The sequence below is a fragment of the Salmo trutta genome, chromosome 1 (assembly GCF_901001165.1).
Source record: "Salmo trutta chromosome 1, fSalTru1.1, whole genome shotgun sequence".
In the NCBI taxonomy this organism is placed as follows: domain Eukaryota; kingdom Metazoa; phylum Chordata; class Actinopteri; order Salmoniformes; family Salmonidae; genus Salmo; species Salmo trutta.
Window position 1 is genome coordinate 70189041 of NC_042957.1, and position 25639 is coordinate 70214679.

Consider the following 25639-nt stretch of genomic DNA (forward strand, 5'->3'; position numbering starts at 1 on the left):
TCCAGAGTAGGGTCCATGTAAGTCAGTACAGCTGCTCTGTAGTCTCAAACAGTGTCCCAGCAACCCTATAACCCTCAAACACACTGTGCCTGTCTCTCTCTCGCCCTGTCTCTGGGTGTGTGTGTGTGTGTGTGTGTGTTTGAATTCCTTACTTATGTGTGTGAGTGTTTGCGTGAGTCTGTATTATTGCAGATGAGTCTGAAGTTTACACTGACAACCTGCCACTCAGCACCAGCTCCAAGCTGCAGGGGAGCAGGGCAGAAGAGGAAACCCTATGGTAATGGAAACACACGTCCCTCCATCTCCCTTGATGTTTTCAGAGACAGCAGAGAGCGCGTCCATTCAACAGGCGACTGGCGTCCAAAAGGCATCATTTATAACAGGAGCTCAGCGCCACCACAGTTCCACACACACCACGGTTCCTGCCAGTTATGACTACAACACAGTGAGGCATTGAGAAGTAAGAAAGGGGGAGGGGGATGAGCGGGAAGGAGGTGTACAGACAGAAAGAAGGGAAAGGGGGAGGAGTGAAAGAGAACCTAATTTGGTACAGATTATACTTTGGACTTCTAAAACTAGGGTTTTAATGCTTTAGCAACATTTACCCAATCTACCTGTTGCTGTCTTCCATACACAGTACCTACGTTGAATGAACTGACTAAGTCACTCTGGATCACACTGTCTGATAAATGACTAAAATGTAAAACATGTTCAAAGTAAATTCAATAGAGAGACAGTAAAGAGAGAGAGAGTACGGAGAGAGGGGTATAGAGAGAGGGGGTATAGAGAAAGTATAGAGAGAGTATATAGAGAGAGAGTACAGAGAGAGAACATATATATAGAGAGAGAGAATATATATATATAGAGAGAGAATATATATATATATATATATATATAGAGAGAGAGAGAGATAGAGATAGAATAGTGAGAGAGGGGGTATAGAGAGAAAGGGGGTATAGAGAGAAAGGGGGTATAGAGAGAAAGGGGGTATAGAGAGAGAAAGAATATATATAGAGAGAAAGAGTATATAGAGAGAGTATGGAAAGAGAGGGGGTATAAAGAGGGGAATTTTCTGGAATTTTCCAGGCTGTTTAAAGGCACAGTCAACTTAGTGTATGTAAACTTCTGACCCACTGGAATTGTGATACAGTGAATTATAAGTGAAATAATCTGTCTGTAAACAATTGTTGGAAAAATGACTTGTGTCATGCACCAAGTAGACGTCCTAACCGACTTGACAAAACTATAGTTTGTTAACAAGAAATTTGTGGAGTGAAAAACGATTTTTAATGACTCCAACCTAAGTGTGTGTAAACTTCTGACTTCAACTGTATATAGAGAGAGTATATAGAGAGTATATAGAGAGAGATGAGGTATAGAGAGAGTATAGAGAGAGAGAGAGAGAGAGAGTATAGAGAGTATATAGAGAGAGAGGGGGTATAGAGAGAGTATAGAGAGAGAGAGAGAGAGAGAGAGAGAGAGTATAGAGAGAGGCAGAAACAGAAAAAGCTTCATCTTTAAAGGAAGGAAAGATAAAGCGAGAGAAATAGAGAAAGGGAAGGAAAGAAGGAAATGTATAGTGAAGGAAATAAATAAATATATTTAGAGTGAGAGAAGGAAAAAGAAAGACATTTACACTGAACAAAAATATAAAGGCAACATGTGAAGTGTTGGTCTCATGTTTCATGAGCTGAAATACAATATTCCAGAAATGTTCCATACTGTAAAACAGCTGATTTCTCTCACATGTTGAGCACCAATGTGTTTCCATCCCTGTTAGTGAGCAAGATAATCCATCCACCTGACAGGTGTGGCATATCAAGAAGATGATTAAACAGCATGATCATTACACAGGTGCACCTTGTGCTGAGGACAATAAAAGGCCACTCTAGTGTGTGCAGTGTTATCACACAACACAATGCCACAGATGGCTCAAGTTATGAGGGAGTGTGCAATTGGCATACTGACTACAACAATGTCCATCAGAGCTGTTGCTAGAAAATGTATTGTTAATCTCTCTACCATAAGCCACCTCCAGTGTCGTTTTAAAGAATTTGTCCAACTGGCGTCACAACCGCAAACCATGTGCATGGCGTCGTGTGGTTAGTGGTTTACTGATGTCAACGTTGGAAACGGAGTTCCCCATGGTGGCGGTGGGGTTAAGGTATGGGCAGGCATAAGTTATGGACAACAAACATCAATTGCATTTTATCGATGGCATTTTGGGAATGCGTATCTGTCTTCCCAATCATGTGAAATCCATAGAATAGGGCCTAATTCATTTATTCCAATTGACTGCTTATGAACTGTAACTCGGTAAAATCAATGAAATTGTTGCATGTTGCATTTATATTGTTGTTCCGTATATACAGAGAGAGGGAAGGAAAAAGAGACTGAATGATGATAAGGCAGGAAGGAAAAAGAGACTGAATGATGATAAGGCAGGGAAAGACAAAGAGACTGAATGATGATAAGGCAGGGAAAGAAAAAGAGACTGAATGATGATAAGGCAGGGAAAGAAAAATAGACTGAATGATGATAAGGCAGGGAAAGAAAAATAGACTGAATGATGATAAGGCAGGGAAAGAAAAATAGACTGAATGATGATAAGGCAGGAAGGAAAAAGATACTGAATGATGATAAGGCAGGAAGGAAAGAGACTGAATGATGATAAGGCAGGAAGGAAAAAGAGACTGAATGATGATAAGGCAGGGAAAGAAAAATATACTGAATGATGATAAGGCAGGGAAAGAAAAATAGACTGAATGATGATAAGGCAGGGAAAGAAAAATAGACTGAATGATGATAAGGCAGGGAAAGACAAAGAGACTGAATGATGATAAGGCAGGGAAAGAAAAAGAGACTGAATGATGATAAGGCAAGAAGGAAAAAGAGACTGAATGACGATAACGCAGGGAAAGACAAAGAGACTGAATGATGATAAGGCAGGAAGGAAAAAGAGACTGAATGATGATAAGGCAGGAAGGAAAAAGAGACTGAATGATGATGAGGCTGGAAGGAAAAAGATACTGAATGATGATAAGGCAGGAAGGAAAAAGAGACTGAATGATGATAAGGCAAGTAGGAAAAAGAGACTGAATGATGATAAGGCAGGAAGGAAAAAGATACTGAATGATGATAAGGCAGGAAGGAAAAAGATACTGAATGATGATAAGGCAGGAAGGAAAAAGATACTGAATGATGATAAGGCAAGTAGGAAAAAGAGACTGAATGATGATAAGGCAGGGAAAGAAAAAGAGACTGAATGATGATAAGGCAGGGAAAGAAAAAGAGACTGAATGATGATAAGGCAAGAAGGAAAAAGAGACTGAATGACGATAACGCAGGGAAAGACAAAGAGACTGAATGATGATAAGGCAGGAAGGAAAAAGATACTGAATGATGATAAGGCAGGAAGGAAAAAGAGACTGAATGATGATAAGGCAGGAAGGAAAAAGAGACTGAATGATGATAAGGCAGAAAGGAAAAAGAGACTGAATGATGATAAGGCAGGAAGGAAAAAGAGACTGAATGATGATAAGGCAGGAAGGAGAAAGAGACTGAATGATGATAAGGCAGGAAGGAAAAAGGGACTGAATGATGATAAGGCAGGGAAAGAAAAATAAACTGAATGATGATAAGGCAGGGAAAGAAAAATAAACTGAATGATGATAAGGCAGGGAAAGAAAAAGAGACTGAATGATGATGAGGCAGGGAAAGAAAAAGAGACTGAATGATGATGAGGCAGGGAAAGAAAAATAAACTGAATGATGATAAGGCAGGGAAAGAAAAATAAACTGAATGATGATAAGGCAGGGAAAGAAAAAGAGACTGAATGATGATAAGGCAGGGAAAGAAAAAGAGACTGAATGATGATGAGGCAGGAAAGAAAAAGAGACTGAATGATGATAAGGCAGGAAGGAAAAAGAGACTGAATAAGGCAGGAAGGAAAAGGTTACAGGCCTACACACTCTCTCTTTGCACTGATACATCTTTGGGCTGGCCTGTTTGCCTGTTTAATGGTATCGCCTTGCATTGCCTCCATATGTTGTGAATAAGTGTGTGTGTCTTGTCCATGTGTTGTGAATAAGTGTGTGTGTGTCTTGTCCATGTGTTGTGAATAAGTGTGTGTGTGTGTGTGTGTGTGTGTGTGTGTATGTTGTCCATGTATTGTGAATAAGTGACTGTGTGTGTGTGTCTTGTCCATGTGTTGTGAAGTGTGTGTGTGTGTGTGTCTTGTCCATGTGTTGTCAATAAGTGTGTGTGTGTGTGTGTGTTGTCCATGTGTTGTGAATAAGTGACTGTGTGTGTGTGTGTGTGTGTGTGTGTGTGTGTCTTGTCCATGTGTTGTGAATAAGTGTGTGTGTGTGTGTGTGTGTCTTGTCCATGTGTTGTGAATAAGTGTGTGTGTGTGTGTGTCTTGTCCATGTGTTGTGAATAAGTGTGTGTGTGTCTTGTCCATGTGTTGTGAATAAGTGTGTGTGTGTCTTGTCCATGTGTTGTGAATAAGTGTGTGTGTGTCTTGTCCATGTGTTGTGAATAAGTGTGTGTGTGTGTGTGTGTTGTCCATGTGTTGTGAATAAGTGACTGTGTGTGTGTGTCTTGTCCATGTGTTGTGAAGTGTGTGTATGTGTGTGTGTATCTTGTCCATGTGTTGTGAATAAGTGTGTGTGTGTGTGTGTGTGTTGTCCATGTGTTGTGAAGTGTGTGTGTGTGTGTGTGTGTGTGTGTGTGTGTGTGTGTGTGTGTGTGTCTTGTCCATGTGTTGTGAATAAGGACCTGGTGCTGTTTTCACTTCAGAACTTCTCTGCCAACCCTCCTATTCACATCTATCTCACAGATCAGCTACTAAATACACACTCAGGGGAGAGAATAGGGGAGAGGGAGGAGAGGAGGGAGGGAGGAAAGAGGAGAGAGGGAGGAGAGGAGGGAGGGAGGAAAGAGGGAGGAAAGAGGAGAGAGGGAGGAAAGAGGAAAGAGGGAGGAGAGGAGAGAGGGAGGAAAAGAGGAGAGAGGGAGAAAAGAGGAGAGAGGGAGGAAAGGAGAGGAGGGTGCTGAAAGGGACTAGGGATGGAGCAGAGGAGAGGATAGAAAATGCCTATTCCATCAGTATGGCACGGTGCCTGAAAGTGATTGTGAGTTTAAATTTTCATTTATATTGGAGAGATGTGGGATGACTAAGTCCAATTGCTTATATGTGAATTAGAGTATGGAGCAGTCTGACTGCTTTGATCCTATTCCCCCGGTGAACTGCTGCGTGTCACGGTGACCATCAATAATTTGATCCTATTCCCCCGGTGAACTGCTGTGTGTCACGGTGACCATCAATAATTTGATCCTATTCCCCCGGTGAACTGCTGTGTGTCACGGTGACCATCAATAATTTGATCCTATTCCCCCGGTGAACTGCTGCGTGTCACGGTGACCATCAATAATTTGATCCTATTCCCCCGGTGAACTGCTGTGTGTCACGGTGACCATCAATAATTTGATCCTATTCCCCCGGTGAACTGCTGTGTGTCACGGTGACCATCAATAATTGCGTCAGCCATGTTGGAGAAAGTCTGAGGAGTCGGGAGCTAGAAATACAATCACTAGATAAGAAAGACACAGACCTACTAGGAGATCCCAGAGCAGCCTCCCAGATCTAGACAGTAAGAGACAGACCTACTAGGAGATCCCAGAGCAGCCTCCCAGATCCAGACAGTAAGAAAAAGACACAGACCTACTAGGAGATCCCAGAGCAGCCTCCCAGATCCAGCCAGTAAGAGACAGACCTACTAGGAGAGCCCAGAGCAGCCTCCCAGATCCAGCCAGTAAGAGACAGACCAACTAGGAGAGCCCAGAGCAGCCTCCCAGATCCAGCCAGTAAGAGACAGACCTACTAGGAGAGCCCAGAGCAGCCTCCCAGATCCAGCCAGTAAGAGACAGACCTACTAGGAGAGCCCAGAGCAGCCTCCCAGATCGAGCCAGTAAGAGACAGACACAGACCTACTAGGAGAGCCCAGAGTAGCCTCCCAGATCCAGCCAGTGTGTGAGTCATTTATAACCAATTACCTTCACGGCATTAAGCCATTTTAAACTGCCACGTCAGGATAATAGCTGCCATGAGACCAATGCTTCCAACTGCACCATCTGTGAGGAATCATCATCCAAACCATCAAATACAATATAGCCTCAAAGGTAAAGGAGGGAGGGAGGAGGGATGTGGGGAGGGAGGGAGGAGGGAGGGAGGGAGGAGGGAGGGGGAGAGAGAGGAGGGATGTGGGGAGGGAGAGAGAGAGGGAGGGAGAGAGGGAGGGAGAGAGGAGGGATGTGGGGAGGGAGGGAGGGATGTGGGGAGGGAGGGAGAGAGGAGGGATGTGGGGAGGGAGGGAGAGAGGAGGGATGTGGGGAGGGAGGGAGAGGGGGAGGGAGGAGGGAGGGAGGGAGAGAGGAGGGATGTGGGGAGGGAGGGAGGGAGAGAGGAGGGATGTGGGGAGGGAGAGAGAGAGGGAGGAGGGAGGGAGGGAGGGAGGGAGGGAGAGAGGAGGGATGTGGGGAGGGAGGGAGGGATGTGGGGAGGTAGGGATGGAGGGAGGGAGGGGCTTTTTCTTATTTTTCCTTCTGTGGCAAGTTCACACAAAAGAGCTCCTTCTTTATCCTAAGGACGCTGCGCAAATACCTGCGGGATAAAATCAAACCCCTCTGAGAATTATATTAGCGATTTAACCCTGCCAGCCGCCCGGGCGCATATTTCCCCTTTATTTTTATAACAGCGGTGAAAGACTCCATTACACTGTTTCTCTAAAAGAGACTTCATTTAAATCCCAGACAGAAGCTGAATTCAGGAGGAGGGACAGAGGGAGTTAGGAAGAGATGGCCAGGTAAAAGAGAAGGGGGGCATTTTTGAAGGCTTACTCACACTCTGGAATAATAATGGACTTCTCACTCTCCTGCTCCAGCACATGGGGAGAGGAGGAAGGGCGAGGGGGGAGGACACTGCAGGGGGAGAGGAGGAAGGGCGAGGACACTGCAGGGGGAGAGGAGGAAGGGCGAGGGGGGAGGGACACTGCAGGGGGAGAGGAGGAAGGGCGAGGGGGGAGGACACTGCAGGGGGAGAGGAGGAAGGGCGAGGGGGGGAGGACACTGCAGGGGGGAGAGGAGGAAGGGCGAGGACACTGCAGGGGGAGAGGAGGAAGGGCGAGGGGGGAGGACACTGCAGGGGGAGAGGAGGAAGGGCGAGGGGGGAGGACACTGCAGGGGGAGAGGAGGAAGGGCGAGGGGGGGAGGACACTGCAGGGGGAGAGGAGGAAGGGCGAGGGGGGAGGACACTGCAGGGGGAGAGGAGGAAGGGCGAGGGGGGAGGACACTGCAGGGGGAGAGGAGGAAGGGCGAGGGGGGAGGTTGGGGGAAGTAGGAGGTAGTTTGGGAATCGGCACACGAGTTTCCACTGAAAAGCCCATAAACCCACACAGAGTCGACGTCTCTACTCCTGTCCTAACCCCCCCACCCCCCCCACCCCTCCAGCCGACCCCTCCTCCTGCTAAAATCCCAAATGACGACCATACTACACGGACCGCATTTCAACTGTCAGAACGCCTAGACCACGTTCCGAGTTCAGGTTCCTCTGACGGAGCGCGTGGTCCCACCCCCCACCTGGGATTTATAAAACCTAACCTTGAGCTCACCGGCTCCAATCTGCTCACCAACCTTTTGACCACAACCGTGAGTTTTGGACCATGAGTTTCTGAGTAAACCACTGTCCACCAAACAGTGGAGCTCCACCAGTCAGAAACTAGCTAACAGAAAAAGAAAAGAACCCCCCCCCAGAAAATATCTAACTACTGTTGGGCCAACACAGACCAAACATAAACACAACCTTTTCTCCATTTTCTGCCTTGTTCCATAACTGCTCGTTTGGAGCATCTGTCCCTAATCCTCAGAGCAGCACTTCATCTGTGTTTGATTTTAGCCTTCGAGCGGCAGGTCGCCTAGTGGTTAGAGACAGGTCGCCTAGTGGTTAGAGACAGGTAGCCTAGTGGTTAGAGACAGGTCGCCTAGTGGTTAGAGACGGGTAGCCTAGTGGTTAGAGACAGGTAGCCTAGTGGTTAGAGACAGGTACCCTAGTGGTTAGAGACGCGTAGCCTAGTGGTTAGAGACGGGTAGCCTAGTGGTTAGAGACGCGTAGCCTAGTGGTTAGAGACGGGTAGCCTAGTGGTTAGAGACAGGTAGCCTAGTGGTTAGAGGCAGGTAGCCTAGTGGTTAGAGGCAGGTAGCCTAGTGGTTAGAGACAGGTAGCCTAGTGGTTAGAGACAGGTAGCCTAGTGGTTAGAGACAGGTCGCCTAGTGGTTAGAGACGGGTAGCCTAGTGGTTAGAGACGGGTAGCCTAGTGGTTAGAGACGCGTAGCCTAGTGGTTAGAGACGGGTAGCCTAGTGGTTAGAGACGGGTAGCCTAGTGGTTAGAGACGCGTAGCCTAGTGGTTAGAGACGGGTAGCCTAGTGGTTAGAGACGGGTAGCCTAGTGGTTAGAGACAGGTAGCCTAGTGGTTAGAGACAGGTAGCCTAGTGGTTAGAGACAGGTCGCCTAGTGGTTAGAGACGGGTAGCCTAGTGGTTAGAGACGGGTAGCCTAGTGGTTAGAGACGCGTAGCCTAGTGGTTAGAGACGGGTAGCCTAGTGGTTAGAGACGGGTAGCCTAGTGGTTAGAGACGCGTAGCCTAGTGGTTAGAGACGGGTAGCCTAGTGGTTAGAGACGGGTAGCCTAGTGGTTAGAGACAGGTAGCCTAGTGGTTAGAGACAGGTAGCCTAGTGGTTAGAGACAAGTAGCCTAGTGGTTAGAGACGGGTAGCCTAGTGGTTAGAGGCGGGTAGCCTAGTGGTTAGAGGCAGGTAGCCTAGTGGTTAGAGGCAGGTAGCCTAGTGGTTAGAGGCAGGTAGCCTAGTGGTTAGAGACAGGTAGCCTAGTGGTTAGAGACAGGTAGCCTAGTGGTTAGAGACAGGTAGCCTAGTGGTTAGAGACAGGTAGCCTAGTGGTTAGAGACAGGTAGCCTAGTGTTTAGAGACAGGTAGCCTAGTGGTTAGAGACAGGTAGCCTAGTGGTTAGAGACAGGTCGCCTAGTGGTTAGAGACAGGTAGCCTAGTGGTTAGAGACAGGTAGCCTAATGGTTAGAGACAGGTAGGCTAGTGGTTAGAGACAGGTAGCTTAGTGGTTAGAGACAGGTAGCCTAGTGGTTAGAGACAGGTAGCCTAGTGGTTAGAGCATTGGGTCAGTAACCGAAAGGTTGCTGGATTGAATCCCTGAGCTGATAAGGTACAAATCTGTCGTACTGCCCCTGAACAAGGCAGTTAACCCACTGTTCCCCGGTCGTCATTGTAAATAAGAATATGTTCTTAACTGACTTGCCTAGTTAAATAAAAGTTAAATAAAAAGCAGAGGGGGAAGAAGGGAGGACTGTTCTCTCCTTTATGGTAGAGAGAGGGTTTCCTTTATGGTAGAGAGAGGGTTTCCTTTATGGTAGAGAGGGGGTTTCCTTTATGGTAGAGAGGGGGTTTCCTTTATGGTAGAGAGAGAGGGTTTCCTTTATGGTAGAGAGAGGGTTTCCTTTATGGTAGAGAGGGGGTTTCCTTTATGGAAGAGAGAGAGGGTCTCCTTTATGGTAGAGAGAGGGTTTCCTTTATGGTAGAGAGAGGGTTTCCTTTATGGTAGAGAGGGGGTTTCCTTTATGGTAGAGAGGGGGTTTCCTTTATGGTAGAGAGAGAGGGTTTCCTTTATGGTAGAGAGAGGGTTTCCTTTATGGTAGAGAGGGGGTTTCCTTTATGGAAGAGAGAGAGGGTCTCCTTTATGGTAGAGAGAGGGTTTCCTTTATGGTAGAGAGAGGGTTTCCTTTATGGTAGAGAGAGGGTTTCCTTTATGGTAGAGAGGGTGTCTGCCTCAATCCAGACTGATTAAAGGGAGTTTGAATCGATTACACCGATGCCCGACCCCAGTTAACACACAAGGCGCACACAAACGCACTGTCGACAGAGTCACACAGTCTGACACGACACCGCCCAGCATACATTAGACACACAGTCTCAGACACGACACCGCCCAGCATACATTAGACACACAGTCTCAGACACGACACCGCCCAGCATACATTAGACACACAGTCTCAGGCACGACACCGGACAACATACATTAGACACACAGTCTCAGAAACGACACCGCCCAGCATACATTAGACACACAGTCTCAGACACGACACCGGACAACATACATTAGACACACAGTCTCAGAAACGACACCGCCCAGCATACATTAGACACACAGTCTCAGACACGACACCGCCCAGCATACATTAGACACACAGTCTCAGACACGACACCGCCCAACATACATTAGACACACAGTCTCAGACACGACACCGCCCAGCATACATTAGACACACAGTCTCAGACACGACACCGCCCAGCATACATTAGACACACAGTCTCAGACACGACACCGCCCAGCATACATTAGACACACAGTCTCAGACACGACACCGGACAACATACATTAGACACACAGTCTCAGGCACGACACCGCCCAGCATACATTAGACACACAGTCTCAGGCACGACACCGCCCAGCATACATTATACACACAGTCTCAGACATGACACCGCCCAGCATACATTAGACACACAGTCTCAGACACGACACCGGACAACATACATTATACACACAGTCTCAGACACGACACCGCCCAGCATACATTAGACCAGAGTATATGAGAGGAGCGGAGAGTGCTCAGTTTGACTGGAGCGAGGAGTGAGATTCCCAAAAGCTGGAGCGTTGGCCTTCTTGGCGGCCCCAATTTGACTCCAGTACCACTCCAGTAGCGCTCACTTCACGAGCTCAGGGCATGCCCGGCCCAGCTCCCGGTCGCGTCCTCTAAGTACTTTTTTGCTATCGTACCTAACATTTTAACAGTTTACAACAAAGGAGTTTTTTACCGGGAACGTGTCTCTCCGGTAAAACATGTACTTTGCCATGATTGTCAGTTATGTAGCTGCTCTACTGATAATCTCAGTGCGTCCTTGCTGGGATGACACAAATCTACTGCCGGAGAATATCTACACCAAACACATTGGTTCACCGATCCACCGAAGCGGACTGTACACAGCATACCATAATGTTCTGAATAATGGCCAAGTCTACCTCGCTCCCTATTCCACTGAACCGCTTAGGCGTGACAAACACAAGTCCAACATTTATCGGAAACTGTTAAACTACCTGTTCACTACCCTGCTGCTCTCCGGGGATGTGCAACTTAATCCTGGGCCTAACATCACCGAGCCAGCGATACTCACCGGAGTGGAAAGCAGGGGGTGGCCTCGTCCACAGATCATCGCCGCTGTGGAAGTGGGTGAGTGCTATCGTCCCATGGTTTCTCTCGACTCACCCGGCTCCAGGATAGATTTTGACTCTTCAAACATACCCAAGTCGCTAAATGCGATCCCTGACTCTGCTTCTGGTACGCAAGCTGTTTTAATTAGTTCTCCGCATCCAGTGCAGGCGGGAGAGATTGTTAATTCCGCTACCGAACTGCCCCTAATCAAAACGAAACAAAACGGCCTAAACCCAGCTGTCAGAAAACACAGAAAATTAAACTTTTTTCAATGTGTCAATCACTCTCGAGTCATCTGGGACCCACGGGCTAAGCCCAAGGGACTACTAGGGGGGCACTTGAACATTCGTAGTGTCATTCCAAAAAGTGATCAAATTCAACATCTACTCACAGACTCCAACCTTGACTTCCTCTGCCTCTCAGAGACATGGCTCCATAAAAACTCTCCATGTGCTGCTTTGATTGTGCCTGGCTACAATGTTTTCAGGAGAGACAGGATTGAAGGAAGAGGAGGGGGTCTGATGATTTACATTAAAGAACATATCCGATGTAAACAAATTGAGTGGTCATGTGATAATGAACTAGAATGTATTGGCCTGAATGTTACACTGTCTCCCCAACTGTCCTTTACCCTTATTGGAATGTATAGACCACCTTCCACCAAAAGTGTGTTTTTGATCAGTTTAATAACATGCTTAGGGAATGTGATTTTGGGAAGGAGGTCATCTTAATTGGAGATTTTAATATTAATTATGAAGACAAGTCTTGTAGGAAAACCCTCAAACGGATCACTAATACCTTTGACCTTACACAGCTCGTTAAAGGGCCAACCAGGGTGACTTGTTGCTCTAAAACACAGATTGATTTGGTGTTCAGTAATAAACCAGAGAGAGTGACTAAATCATTCAATATGGTTACTGGGCTGTCTGATCATAATTTGACACTTATAGCCAGAAAGCTGTTTAAGAGCAGGTTTAAGCTCTCTACTGTTAGAAAGCCGGATCAACTAAGAATACCTAAGAGTGAATTAAACTATTTTGAAAACGCATTTAATGGAATTAACTGGAATGATCTCTTGTCCTATACAGACGTGGAAGCTGATAGTCAGGTTTTTCTATCCACAATCCAGGCTACAATAAATGGTTTCCTAAAGAAAATCAAATCCAAACCTGGCCAAAAGAGCACTCTTCCTTGGCTAAATGGAGAAATTTGGAAATTGATGAAAGAACGAGATTATGCTCTAAAAACAGCCCTAGAATTCAAATTAGAGCATGACAGACGTAGGTTTACCATGTTGAGAAATAAGGTGATGAAAGAAATCAGACAGGCCAAGGCAAACTTTTTTATTAACATAATTGGTGAGGCAAAGGGAAATTCTAAATTGATCTGGGAGAATCTAAAAAAGTTAACAGGGAAAGACCATAGTAACACTGCAAAAAGACTAGAAATCATGGTGAATAACAATCTAACACAGGATGCAGTCGAAATAGCAATAGCCTTCAATTCCTACTTTATTGACTCTGTCAAGGTACTGACACAGAACCCCTCCACTGGTTTATTGGGCTCAGTGCTAGTGAATGACGCTCAACCTGTCTTCATCATAAGGGAGGTTTCTGAGTCAGAGGTGAACAAGGTGATTAGCTCACTAAAGAACTCTAAAGCCAAAGATGTGTTTGGGCTGGACTCTACCTTTCTTAAAAACTACAAAGAGTCACTCATTGGCCCCATTAGGTCACCAACACATCTATTGGTCTGGGGGTGTTTCCAAGGGTATGGAAGTCAGCCATAATAACGGCCATCTTTAAATCGGGCGACCCTGCTGACGTGAGTAACTACAGGCCCATTAGTATACTACCTGTAGTGTCGAAGGTTGTTGAAAAGTGTGTAGCAGAACAACTGATTTCCCACCTCAACAACAGCCCCTTCACATTACACTCCATGCAGTTTGGCTTCAGAGCAAAACACTCCACAGAAACGGCCAACTGCTTTCTTCTGGAAAAAGTGAAGTCCAAGATGGACAAAGGGGGCGTTGTTGGGGCTGTGTTTCTGGACCTAAGGAAGGTTTTTGATACTGTTAACCATGAGATTCTCATCACAAAATTGTTCAAGTTCAACTTTTCCCCCGATGCCTTGAGATGGATGAAATCATACCTTGAAGGCAGAACTCAGTGTGTCAGAGTGAGCAATGAGCTGTCGCCCACTCTTAGCTATGATGTGGGCGTGCCCCAAGGGTCAATACTGGGGCCCCTCCTGTTCAGCCTGTACATTAATGATCTGCCTTCTGTCTGCACTGGGTATGAAGTTTAAATGTATGCAGATGATACAGTGATATATGTGCATGCAAAGAGCAAACAACAAGCTGCACAAGAACTCACTACTGTAATGGTCCAGGTTACAAAGTGGCTCAGTGACTCCTGTTTGCATCTCAATGTGAAAAAAAATGTCTGCATGTTCTTCACAAAGAGGGCAACAGATGCTACTGAGCCAGATGTCTATGTGTCAGGGGAGAAGCTCCAGGTGGTATCTGATTTTAAGTACCTTGGCATCATACTTGATTCCAACCTCTCTTTTAAAAAGCATGTGAAAAAGGTAATTCAAATAACCAAATTCAACCTAGCTAATTTCCGATTTATACGAAATTGTTTGACCACAGAGGTAGCAAGACTGTACTTCAAATCGATGATACCCCCCCACTTAACATACTGCTTGACTAGTTAGGCCCAAGCTTGCTATACAACATTAAAACCTATTCAGTCTGTCTACAAACAGGCTCTCAAAGTGCTCGATAGGAAGCCCAATAGCCATCATCACTGTTACATCCTCAGAAAGCATGAGCTCCTGAGTTGGGAAAATCTGGTGCAATACACCGACGCATGTCTTGTATTCAAGATCCTAAATGGCCTGGCTCCCCCTCCACTCAGTATTTTTGTTAAACAGAAAACCCAAACATATGGCAGCAGATCCACAAGGTCTGCCATGAGAGGTGACTGTATAGTTCCCTTAAGGAAAAGCACCTTTAGTAAATCCGCTTTCTCTGTGAGAGCGTCCCATGTCTGGAATACACTGCCATCAGACACACATAACTGCACCACATATCACACTTTCACAAAATGCATGAAGACATGGCTAAAGGTCAATCAGATTTGTGAACATAATCACTAGCTGTGTATTGCCACTTTCCATGTTGTCTGTTGTCTGTAGCTTGTGAGGTGTGGAAACACTTTGTTGTTTTTATGGATTTTTGTCTTGTTGCTTTTTGTTCTATGTTGCTCTGTCTGTATGCTACATCTTGCTTGTCCTATGTTGCTCTGTTTGTATGCTATGTCTTGCTTGTCCTATGTTACTCTGCGTGTGCTCACTGTTCTATGATTGTCTATATTGTAATTGTTTTTAATAACCTGCCCAGGGACTGCGGTTGAAAATTAGCCGGCTGGCTAAAACCGGCACTTTTACTGAAACGTTGATTAATGTGCACTGTCCCTGTAAAAATAAAATAATAAACTCAAACTTGTGTGCTGCTATAGCCCCTTGCTTTAGCTACTGTCATGGAGTTCACTAAATATTTTCATAAAGAAACTGATAGAACACACAGGTGCTAAATCAAGGTGACTTACAAAGATGAGGAGGACCAAGAGCAAGAGAGGGAGTGTGGTGATGTAGTGTCCACAACTAAAGAGAGGGAGTGTGGTGATGTAGTGTCCACAACTAAAGAAGAGAGGGAGTGTGGTGATGTAGTGTCCACAACTAAAGAAGAGAGGGAGTGTGGTGTTGTAGTGTCCACAACTAAAGAAGAGAGGGAGTGTGGTGATGTAGTGTCCACAACTAAAGAAGAGAGGGAGTGTGGTGATGCAGTGTCCACAACTAAAGAGAGGGAGTGTGGTGATGTAGTGTCCACAACTAAAGAGAGGGAGTGTGGTGATGTAGTGTCCACAACTAAAGAAGAGAGGGAGTGTGGTGATGTAGTGTCCTCAACTAAAGAAGAGAGGGAGTGTGGTGATGTAGTGTCCACAACTAAAGAAGAGAGGGAGTGTGGTGTTGTAGTGTCCACAACTAAAGAAGAGAGGGAGTGTGGTGATGTAGTGTCCACAACTAAAGAAGAGAGGGAGTGTGGTGATGCAGTGTCCACAACTAAAGAGAGGGAGTGTGGTGATGTAGTGTCCACAACTAAAGAAGAGAGGGAGTGTGGTGATGTAGTGTCCACAACTAAAGAGAGGGAGTGTGGTGATGTAGTGTCCACAACTAAAGAAGAGAGGGAGTGTGGTGTTGTAGTGTCCACAACTAAAGAAGAGAGGGAGTGTGGTGATGTAGTGTCCACAACTAAAGAAGAGAGGGAGTGTGGTGATGCAGTGTCCACAACTAAAGAGAGGGAGTGTGGTGATGTAGTGTCCACAACTAAAGAGAGGGAGTGTGGTGATGTAGTGTCCACAACTAAAGAATCATTGTGGTATCTGAGAAGACATTTCCCTAAAGCAGGATGGTATACTTACTACCTGCACATGCTAACAGAAAGGAACGAGGTGGTAGATAACTAAGTGTGTTATTCTAGCAAAATATTGATATACTAAAAATACAATTTCTTAAAGGTTTTGTTCATTTTTTTTCTATTATCTATACAACAGGCCATAATTGATTTGGGCCCAATAGGTCTGGTATATTCCCACTTCCAATGAGCTTTCCCTTTATTTGGGTTATTTTGCCTAAAAACCTTTAGGCCTACCTATAAAAACATGTAATAAAAACAACTCTGCATCTCTGCCCAGCCTGGCAAGAGTGTCCCGAAGGTGTTGACCATCCCCAGTGGCTCTGCAGGGTCTGACAGGATAGTCTCCGCTGCTGGCCTGCTCTCCAGACACCATCACATGAGCCTGAAGCAACAGACTGGCCAAACTCATGTTTCTAAAAATGAATTCAAAGGCACTGAGCCTAATAAGGCATTTCTAATTTAATTTGTCTTTAATTCTAAGTAAGTCACAGACTGTATGCGCAATTTATAGACTATAATGACTGAATACAACATACTGTTGTTTAAATGCTGAGATTTTTATGTCCCTACCAGCCAGTGTCACACTCCCAAATGCTTCACTATGTATTTCTTTGCAGGATATAGACTTGAAATAAGTGAAATAATATAGCCTAAATAATTCATTTTCGTTCTTTCTTAGTCTCCCTGTCTGGCTCCTGGCCTATTTAAAGTGTTTATATGCTGTTTAATATGACATGTAGTCTATTTGAAATGATGAGCTTCTTACAGTCACCTTTCATTTTTATTAAAATACTTTTCATTAAAATCATATGGTTTGGTTTCAATACTTCAAAACCAATTGGTAGGTCCAGGTAGTCACCAAGATAGATGGGTGTTGGTTAAATTGTGATCTTAATGGATGGAGCGAATTGGGAGCTGCAGTTTTCATCCTGTGAGCACAGAACCGTTTTTATCCTGTGAGCACGGAACAGTTTTTATCCTGTGAGCACAGAACCGTTTTTATCCTGTGAGCACAGAACCGTTTTTATCCTGTGAGCACAGAACCGTTTTTATCCTGTGAGCACAGAACCGTTTTTATCCTGTGAGCACAGAACACTTTTTATCCTGTGAGCACAGAACACTTTTTATCCTGTGAGCACAGAACCGTTTTCAGTGGAACGGTTGGAAAGGAAGTAGAGCGCCACTCACATACTCTGCATTACACCCAGTTTCAGCCACGACACCGACCAGCATACATTAATTACACCCCCAGTCTCAGCCACGACACCGACCAGCATACATGAATTACACCCACAGTCTCAGCCACGACGCCGACCAGCATACATTAAATACACCCACAGTCTCAGCCACGACACCGACCAGCATACATTAATTACACCCACAGTCTCAGCCACGACGCCGACCAGCATACATTAATTACACCCACAGTCTCAGCCACGACACTGACCAGCATACATTAATTACACCCACAGTCTCAGCCACGACACCGACCAGCATACATTAATTACACCTAGTCTCTGCCACGACACCGACCAGCATACATTAATTGCACTCAGTCTCAGCCACGACACCGACCAGCATACATGAATTACACCCACAGTCTCAGCCACGACACCGACCAGCATACATTAATTACACCCACAGTCTCAGCCACGACACCGACCAGCATACATGAATTACACCCAGTCTCAGCCACGACACCGACCAGCATACATTAATTACACCCACAGTCTCAGCCACGACACCGAGCAGCATACATTAATTACACCAAGTCTCAGCCACGACACCGCCCAGCATACATTAATTACACCCAGTCTCAGCCACGACACCGACCAGCATACATTAATTACACCCAGTCTCAGCCACGACACCGACTAGCATACATTAATTACACCCAGTCTCAGCCACGACACCGACCAGCATACATTAATTACACCCAGTCTCAGCCCCGACACCGACCAGCATACATTAATTACATCCAGTCTCAGCCACGACACCGACCAGCATATATTAATTACATCCAGTCTCAGCCACGACACCGACCAGCATATATTAATTACACCCAGTCTCAGCCACGACACCGACCAGCATACATTAATTACACCCAGTCTCAGCCACGACACCGACCAGCATACATTAATTACACCCACAGTCTCAGCCACGACACCGACCAGCATACATTAATTACACCCACAGTCTCAGCCACGACACCGACCAGCATACATTAATTACACCCACAGTCTCAGCCACGACACCGACCAGCATACATTAATTACACCCACAGTCTCAGCCACGATACCGACCAGCATACATTAATTACACCCGTAGTCTGTCACAACACCAACCAGCATACATTAATTACACCCAGTCTCAGCCACGACACCGGCCAGCATACATTAATTACACCCAGTCTCAGCCACGACACCGACCAGCATACATTAATTACACCCAGTCTCAGCCACGACACCGACCAGCATACATTAATTACACCCACAGTCTCAGCCACGACACCGACCCGCATACATTAATTACACCCACAGTCTCAGCCACGACACCGACCAGCATACATTAATTACACCCGTAGTCTGTCACAACACCAACCAGCATACATTAATTACACCCAGTCTCAGCCACGACAACGGCCAGCACACATTAATTACACCCAGTCTCAGCCACGACACCGACCAGCATACATTAATTACACTCAGTCTCAGCCACGACACCGGCCAGCATACATTAATTACACCCAGTCTCAGCCACGACACCGACCAGCATACATTAATTACACCCACAGTCTCAGCCACGACACCGACCAGCATACATTAATTACACCCGTAGTCTGTCAAGACACCGGCCAGCATACATTAATTAAACCCACATTCTCAGCCACAACACCAGCCAGCATACATTAGACACACAGTGACTAGGGCCATGGTTTCAGGGATGACCCCGGCACACACACAGAGCCAGGAAGAGGGGAAATGGGCAACCAGAGGGCTAGTCTCATAGTCCCACCTCAAAGCTGGCCAGGAGAGGTCTGGAATCCCTGCCCAAAATATCCCACTCCAACTTCCCCCACCCCCAACCATGACTTCTATAAGACCCCTTCATCCAAGACACATCTTGGCCCATAATCAAACCCAAATCTTCAACCAACCACCGGCCCTCACTTCTATAAGACCCTTTCATCTATCACACTTAGACCCAACTAAACCCAAATCACAACCTGAGAGCCCCACCCCCAAGCCCCAGACTTAACCCCCCCACCACACACAGCTCTGACAGAGAAGTCTCTCAGCACTGCTGCCTCTGAGGAAGAGGCATTTTAATAACATGTGACTTGGTTAAGAAAACACAGGTCAGCTCTAGAGGGACAGTCTGCCTGCCTGCCTGCCTTGCCTGCCTGCCTGCCTTGCCTGCCTGCCTTGCCTGCCTGCCTGCCTTGCCTGCCTGCGAGGACGTGTTTAACTATTCTTGTGGGGACCACAATTTGACCAACGGGACATTTTGTTAGTCTCCTATTTCTAGGGGGTTTAGGGTTAAGGTTAGAATTACGTTAAGGGTTGGGGTTAGGAGCTAGGGTTAGTTTTAGGGTTAGGAGCTTGGGTTAGGTTTAGGGTTAGATTTTTGGGTTACGGTTAGGGAAAATAGGATTTTGAATGGGACTGAATGATGTGTCCCCACAAGGTTAGCTGTACAAGACTGAGTGTGTGTGTGCATGTATGTGTGTGCGTATGTGTGTGTGCGTGTCCAGACTAGTCCAACCAGCAGCAGAGGTCGGTCTAGTCAAACACTCTATTTTCATCATCAGTCAGTCCAGACTGGAGGCACATAATAGTACTGAGGTTAGAATGATGATATGGTGATGTGTGGTGGGGCCGCTCCTGTGTGTCTCTGTGCCCCTGTCTCCATCTGGTTGTGTGTCTCTGTGCCCGTCTCCATCTGGTTGTGTGTCTCTGTGCCCGTCTCCATCTGGTTGTGTCTCTGTGCCCCTGTCGCCATCTGGTTGTGTGTCTCTGTGCCCCTGTCTCCGTCTGTGTGTGTGTGTCTCCGTGTGTGTGTGTAAGGTAAGTGTGTTTGTGCTGAGAGGAGCGGAACATTCCAGTGACTGCAGACAATTAAGAGGGTGAAATCCAAAAGCCTGGCTGAGTTTAGTCAGTTCAGTCATGCTGCATCCAAACCAAATGACCCTCTCTGATCCCTGTCAGCTGAACGGCACGTTTACCAGCTAATATATAGTTCAGGCACTACGCATCATCACTAGCACTACCCTAGTTAACCCTGTACCAACAATCCCCAAACCCAGCTTGTGTGTGTGTGTGTATGTGTGTGTGTGTAACAGGAAGCTGACAGGAAACACAGCTAGCCCAGGTAATCTCCATGATGTCGCCATGCAGTTTTTACTGAACAAGCTGGTTGTAATTGAGTCCAATTTTAAAATTCACTGATTACAACCAGACCAGAAGGTCCTATTAAAGTCCTTATAATTACCTTTATGGAGAAAAAGAGGGGAACGGAGAGAGAGCGAGGGGAGGGACAAAGAGAAAGAGGGGGACAAATAAAGGAAGTGACAACAAACATTTTTCGCCATCATTCCTCGTCCAAGTTCTATTCTCCAAAAGCTAGCTTAACTGGAGCAGAGAAAGAAAGAAAGAAAGACAGAAAGACAGAAAGAAAGAAAGAAAGGAGAGTCCACACCATGATGTTCCAAAGCAAACAGTCCTTCCAAACTGTGACACAACACAGCCAACCTGAGAGGAGCCAGGGTCATGCTTGGATTACACCCATTAAGTACAGTACATTAAATGAAAAGCAGTCGTGGTAAAAATAAATAAAGGACAAATCCCTCTTTATCTCAATCTCAGGCCCAATAAATACACTGCTAGGATATTTGGCTCTGGTTTCCAGGATTGGTTACAGAATCAACACAGTAGTGTGTTTTGGTAGAAAACGTTCATTATCCTACTGACTCAGGGCTGTGTTCATTAAGGCAAATGTAGCAAAACGTTTTGCAACGTGGGAAAATAAACACATTTCTTATTGGACATGCTCGGATAATACCTCCCCTTATCACTCTGTTTTGTGATGCCACGTTGAGGAGTTAGACCTGACGTGATGCCACGTTGAGGAGTTAGACCTGACGTGATGCCACGTTGAGGAGTTAGACCTGACGTGATGCCACGTTGAGGAGTTAGACCTGACGTGATGCCATGTTGAGGAGTTAGACCTGACGTGATGCCACGTTGAGGAGTTAGACCTGAAGTGATGCCACGTTGAGGAGTTAGACCTGACGTGATCCCACGTTGAGGAGTTAGACCTGAAGTGATGCCACGTTGAGGAGTTAGACCTGAAGTGATGCCACGTTGAGGAGTTAGACCTGACGTGATGCCACGTTGAGGAGTTAGACCTGACGTGATGCCACGTTGAGGAGTTAGACCTGACGTGATGCCACGTTGAGGAGTTAGACCTGAAGTGATGCCACGTTGAGGAGTTAGACCTGACGTGATGCCACGTTGAGGAGTTAGACCTGACGTGATGCCACGTTGAGGAGTTAGACCTGAAGTGATGCCACGTTGAGGAGTTAGACCTGACGTGATCCCACGTTGAGGAGTTAGACCTGAAGTGATGCCACGTTGAGGAGTTAGACCTGAAGTGATGCCACGTTGAGGAGTTAGACCTGACGTGATGCCACGTTGAGGAGTTAGACCTGACGTGATGCCACGTTGAGGAGTTAGACCTGACGTGATGCCACGTTGAGGAGTTAGACCTGAAGTGATGCCACGTTGAGGAGTTAGACCTGACGTGATGCCATGTTGAGGAGTTAGACCCAGAAAACGATACACAATGAGAACAGAAGAGAGAGAGAACTGGTAGCGATCAAGCTACAACTCATTTAAACAGTCATGAAGGCCATAGGGCAGGGCTATTCAACTCTTACCCTATGAGGTCAGAGCCTGCTGGTGTTCTGTTCTACCTGATAGTTAATTACACTCACCAGGTGTCCCAGGTCTAAATCTGTCCCTGGTTAGAGGGGAATGAATGAAAAAATGAAGAGGAACTGGCTTTGAGTTCCAGAGTTGAGTTTGAGGGTCATATAGGGGATGTGTGTGTCTCATCATGCGCAACAGTACAGCCCCACACTAGGTTTCTCCTCTCTCTAGTGGTATTTATCACAGCCAACAGCCTGCATCAAGATTTAGAATAACAGAGAAACAATGAAAATACATGGTAGAGTAATGAGACATTCTCCCCACAGCCCTGTTATTAACCATCTATAAACAGATCATAACAATCAATGAATAACAATGAATGTGATGACGCACTCAGTGTGTTGCGCTTGGAGCCAAAACAGACTGAAGTCACCACATACACCATGGTTGTATTCATTAGTGCACACTGTAGTGAAACCTTCTGCAACGGAAAACTAAAACAAGTGTGTCATTCGACAAGTTCAGATAGTCCCTCCCCGTTTTGGCCCGTTTTCTTCCGTTTGGTGCCAAATGAACACAACCCAGGAGCATTACTGTACCTCTGTTTTCTGATTACAAAATGAGAGCTCAGACTATTTATCTAAATAAACCCCGGGCTGACCTGTGGGATGATTGTGATTTAATAGGAAGTAGTGATTACATTTTACCCCCAATTAAACTCCCAATTCCCAGTTTATTCTGGATGGAAACCAGGAAGGAGATTAGCTTGGATCTGAAAGACAAGTTTGGACAGGGAGCACAGAGAGGCTTGGAATAGGAGGATGGAGGGTGAGATGTATGAAGAAAGGGAAGGGGGTAGAGAGAGGAAAAGAGTGGGAGGGGGAGCTAGAGAACAAGAAAGAGAGGGAGAGGGAACGAGAGCGAGACAGACAAAGAGAAAGAACGAGACAGACAGACAGACAGACAGACAGTACACATGCATGCACAGGGGGCATGCATGTGAGAGAGAGAGAGAGAGAGACCGACAGACAGTCTGTCCAGTCTACTGATTGGCTATATGGGTATCTGTTTTCTATCAGGTGTGGGCTAGTAACATCTGGAGGGGAAGTGACCTTGGGAATGACAGCCGACTGACTGAGACAACAACTGGACCCCTGCCACAAACGAGAGCACTCCACCATCACCATCAGTCAAATCACTGGGAAGCTATTGGGCTAGCTGCTAGGCTGTACATGGACATGTTGAAGCAATAAGAGTGGGGCTGTTCCAAGATGGCAGCTCAGTTGAGCTAAGGTCAAGGGTCAAGGGATGCTACAATTATGTCCATTCCAAATGTCTGACTTAAGTACATTAGGTTCAATCAAAAGTATTATCAACAGCTAAACATGTTTTTCCTTTGGACAAAAAGAAAGAGATGGTGTTTCTGCTGTCTGTCAGATAGACAGTGAGAATGTTTTGACAGAGAGAGAGAGAGAAGAGAGAGAGAGAGAGAAGAGAGAGGAGAGAGAGAAAGAGAAAGAGAAAGAGAAAGAGAGAGAGAAAGAGAGAGAGAAAGAGAAAGAGTGCAGTGGCAGCTTATAACCAGATGAGAAGGACACACAGATTGTTCCTCTCCTAGTCTCCTAGTCTCCTAGGCCCATCACACCCACATAGCCAGTTAACAGAGGCTGAGCAAACAGACATTCCTCGTCCTAAAGAAGAGACTAGGACACAAACACATAAACCTCATAACAAGCTCCCAGATCATGATTGTGTGTGATACCTCTGGAAACAGTGTTTTAGTGGGAAACAACACATTCCTAACTCTTTTTCAAACAGGTTGTTGCCACCTCAATATAGACAAATGTGCTTATACCAAAATAACTTGTGAAATAGTATTAGTGATAATGTAGAAGCCCAGGGAAAATACTAAAAGAGCTGGCGTCCACTACTTGTGGTCACTGTAGACTACGACTTAAAACACTATAGTGGTGTTCAGAGCCCTCAAAACATCTTGGGGGAAAAAAGGATACATTTGACCTACCAAAACACATTTTGCATGCCACTTTATGAAACCTGAGTGTTCACTATTGATTTGGAGAGCTGATTGATTTCTACAGTAAATACCTGAGGAGAGCATCAGACACCACAAGGAGATTCCAGAGACATCCAGAGGCTTACAGGCAGCCTGATATCTTCTACAGTCAAACTGACAGGAAATGGAGATGGGTTGTTAAGTGGGAATGGCAGGAGGAGGGAGGGAGGAACGGAGAGAGGAAAGGAGGGAGGGAGGAAGGGAGGGAGGGAGAGAGAGAGAGACGGAAAGAGAGGGGCCGGATAGCTGGATATGCAGGCCTCTTGCTGTGTAAACTCCCAAACGACTCTCACACAAACACAGATTCCCAAAGCAGGAAGATTCCGATCAGTTGCATTCTGAGGAGAATGTCTCTCTGTGCTGTGTGCTGGTCCTGAACCAGTAAAAAAAAACTGTAACAATGTCACACTTAGCTATAACTGTCCCTGTAAAAGTTCTTCACAGATCCCACATCTCAAACTTACCCCATGCCTATACAAACACACACCCCTCATCCACCTCCACAGTAGTTACTGTGTGACAGGTTGGGCCTGGGGCACCAGCCAAACTCCTGTCCTGAAGAACTGAAGCAAGGACCAGAACCACTGATCAGAACCACTGATCAGAACCAAGGACCAGAACCACTGATCAGAACCACTGATGATCAGAACCAAGGACCAGAACCACTGATCAGAACCACTGATCAGAACCACTGATGATCAGAACCAAGGACCAGAACCAAGGACCAGAACCACTGATCAGAACCAAGGACCAGAACCACTGATCAGAACCAATACCCCTGCTACCATAGAAGTGGCACAACAGAGCAACTAAGCAGCAAACACATCGTCTCTCTCTCTGACCGCCAGCCAGCCAGCCAGCCAGCCAGCCCTCACTCACTCACTCACTCACTCACTCACTCACTCACTGTAATGCAGAAGCAAACGGTTGTCGCCTGGCCAGGGCTGGTCGTTGGCTCCTGCAAACCTGTTTACAGTAACAAAGAGATGCATGGTACACTCCCACAGAGGGACTCCAGCACCATGTCTCCCTCGTTCCCTCTGGAGCCCGTTCCCTCTGTAGCCCGGCCACGCTCCCTCTCTCCTCCGGTCCTCAGCAGCAGCGTTTGGAAAAATAAACGCAGGGAGCGGAGGATTGGGAGAGGTCAGAGGAGAGATTGAGAGAGGCTGGTGGCCAATGTGAGTGTATGTGTGTTTATCGCACCATGGGGAACAGTCCATTCCTATTCAGGCTTCCTCCAGCGAGTAACGTAGCATAGTAGTGTGTGTGTGTGCCTGCTTTCTTGCAGACATGTGAGCATGCATGTGTGAGCACACACTGCTACTATGACCTATAACCCCTAACCCCGTCCCCTGCCCAGACAGACAGACTTGTCTTTGAGAGGACGGAGGAAGGAAGAGGGGCTCCTCTGTTTGGGACAGGACCCAGGAAATGCTTGGAATGTAGAGAGGTACTCTCATAAGTCTGGGGGGTCCGAAACCTCAGCATTCTGAATGGAACGCTATTCCCTATAGAGTGTGCTACTTTGGACCAGAGCCCTATGGGCCGCGCTCAACAGCAGTGTACTACATAGGGAATATAAGGTGCCATTTGGGACACACACACATAAAACATAGGCTTATGTGCAGTTTGTACTCATACCACAACAGGCTGCAGAGTAAATGTACACTGAACATGAAGACACACTACATATCATAGATATCCAGCTCTTATCCGTGGCAAACTGGGTGGGGGGCCGGCTCCTGGACACTCCATCACACACACACACACACACACACACACACACACACACACAC

At 46.3% G+C, this 25639-nt stretch overlaps 1 protein-coding gene across 1 annotated transcript in view; it reads right to left on the reverse strand.

The window, feature by feature from the left end:
* Positions 1 to 25639, reverse strand: part of coro7 (coronin 7) — a 266473-nt gene that overhangs the window by 152581 nt on the left and 88253 nt on the right. The gene's annotated exons all lie outside the window — the stretch shown is intronic.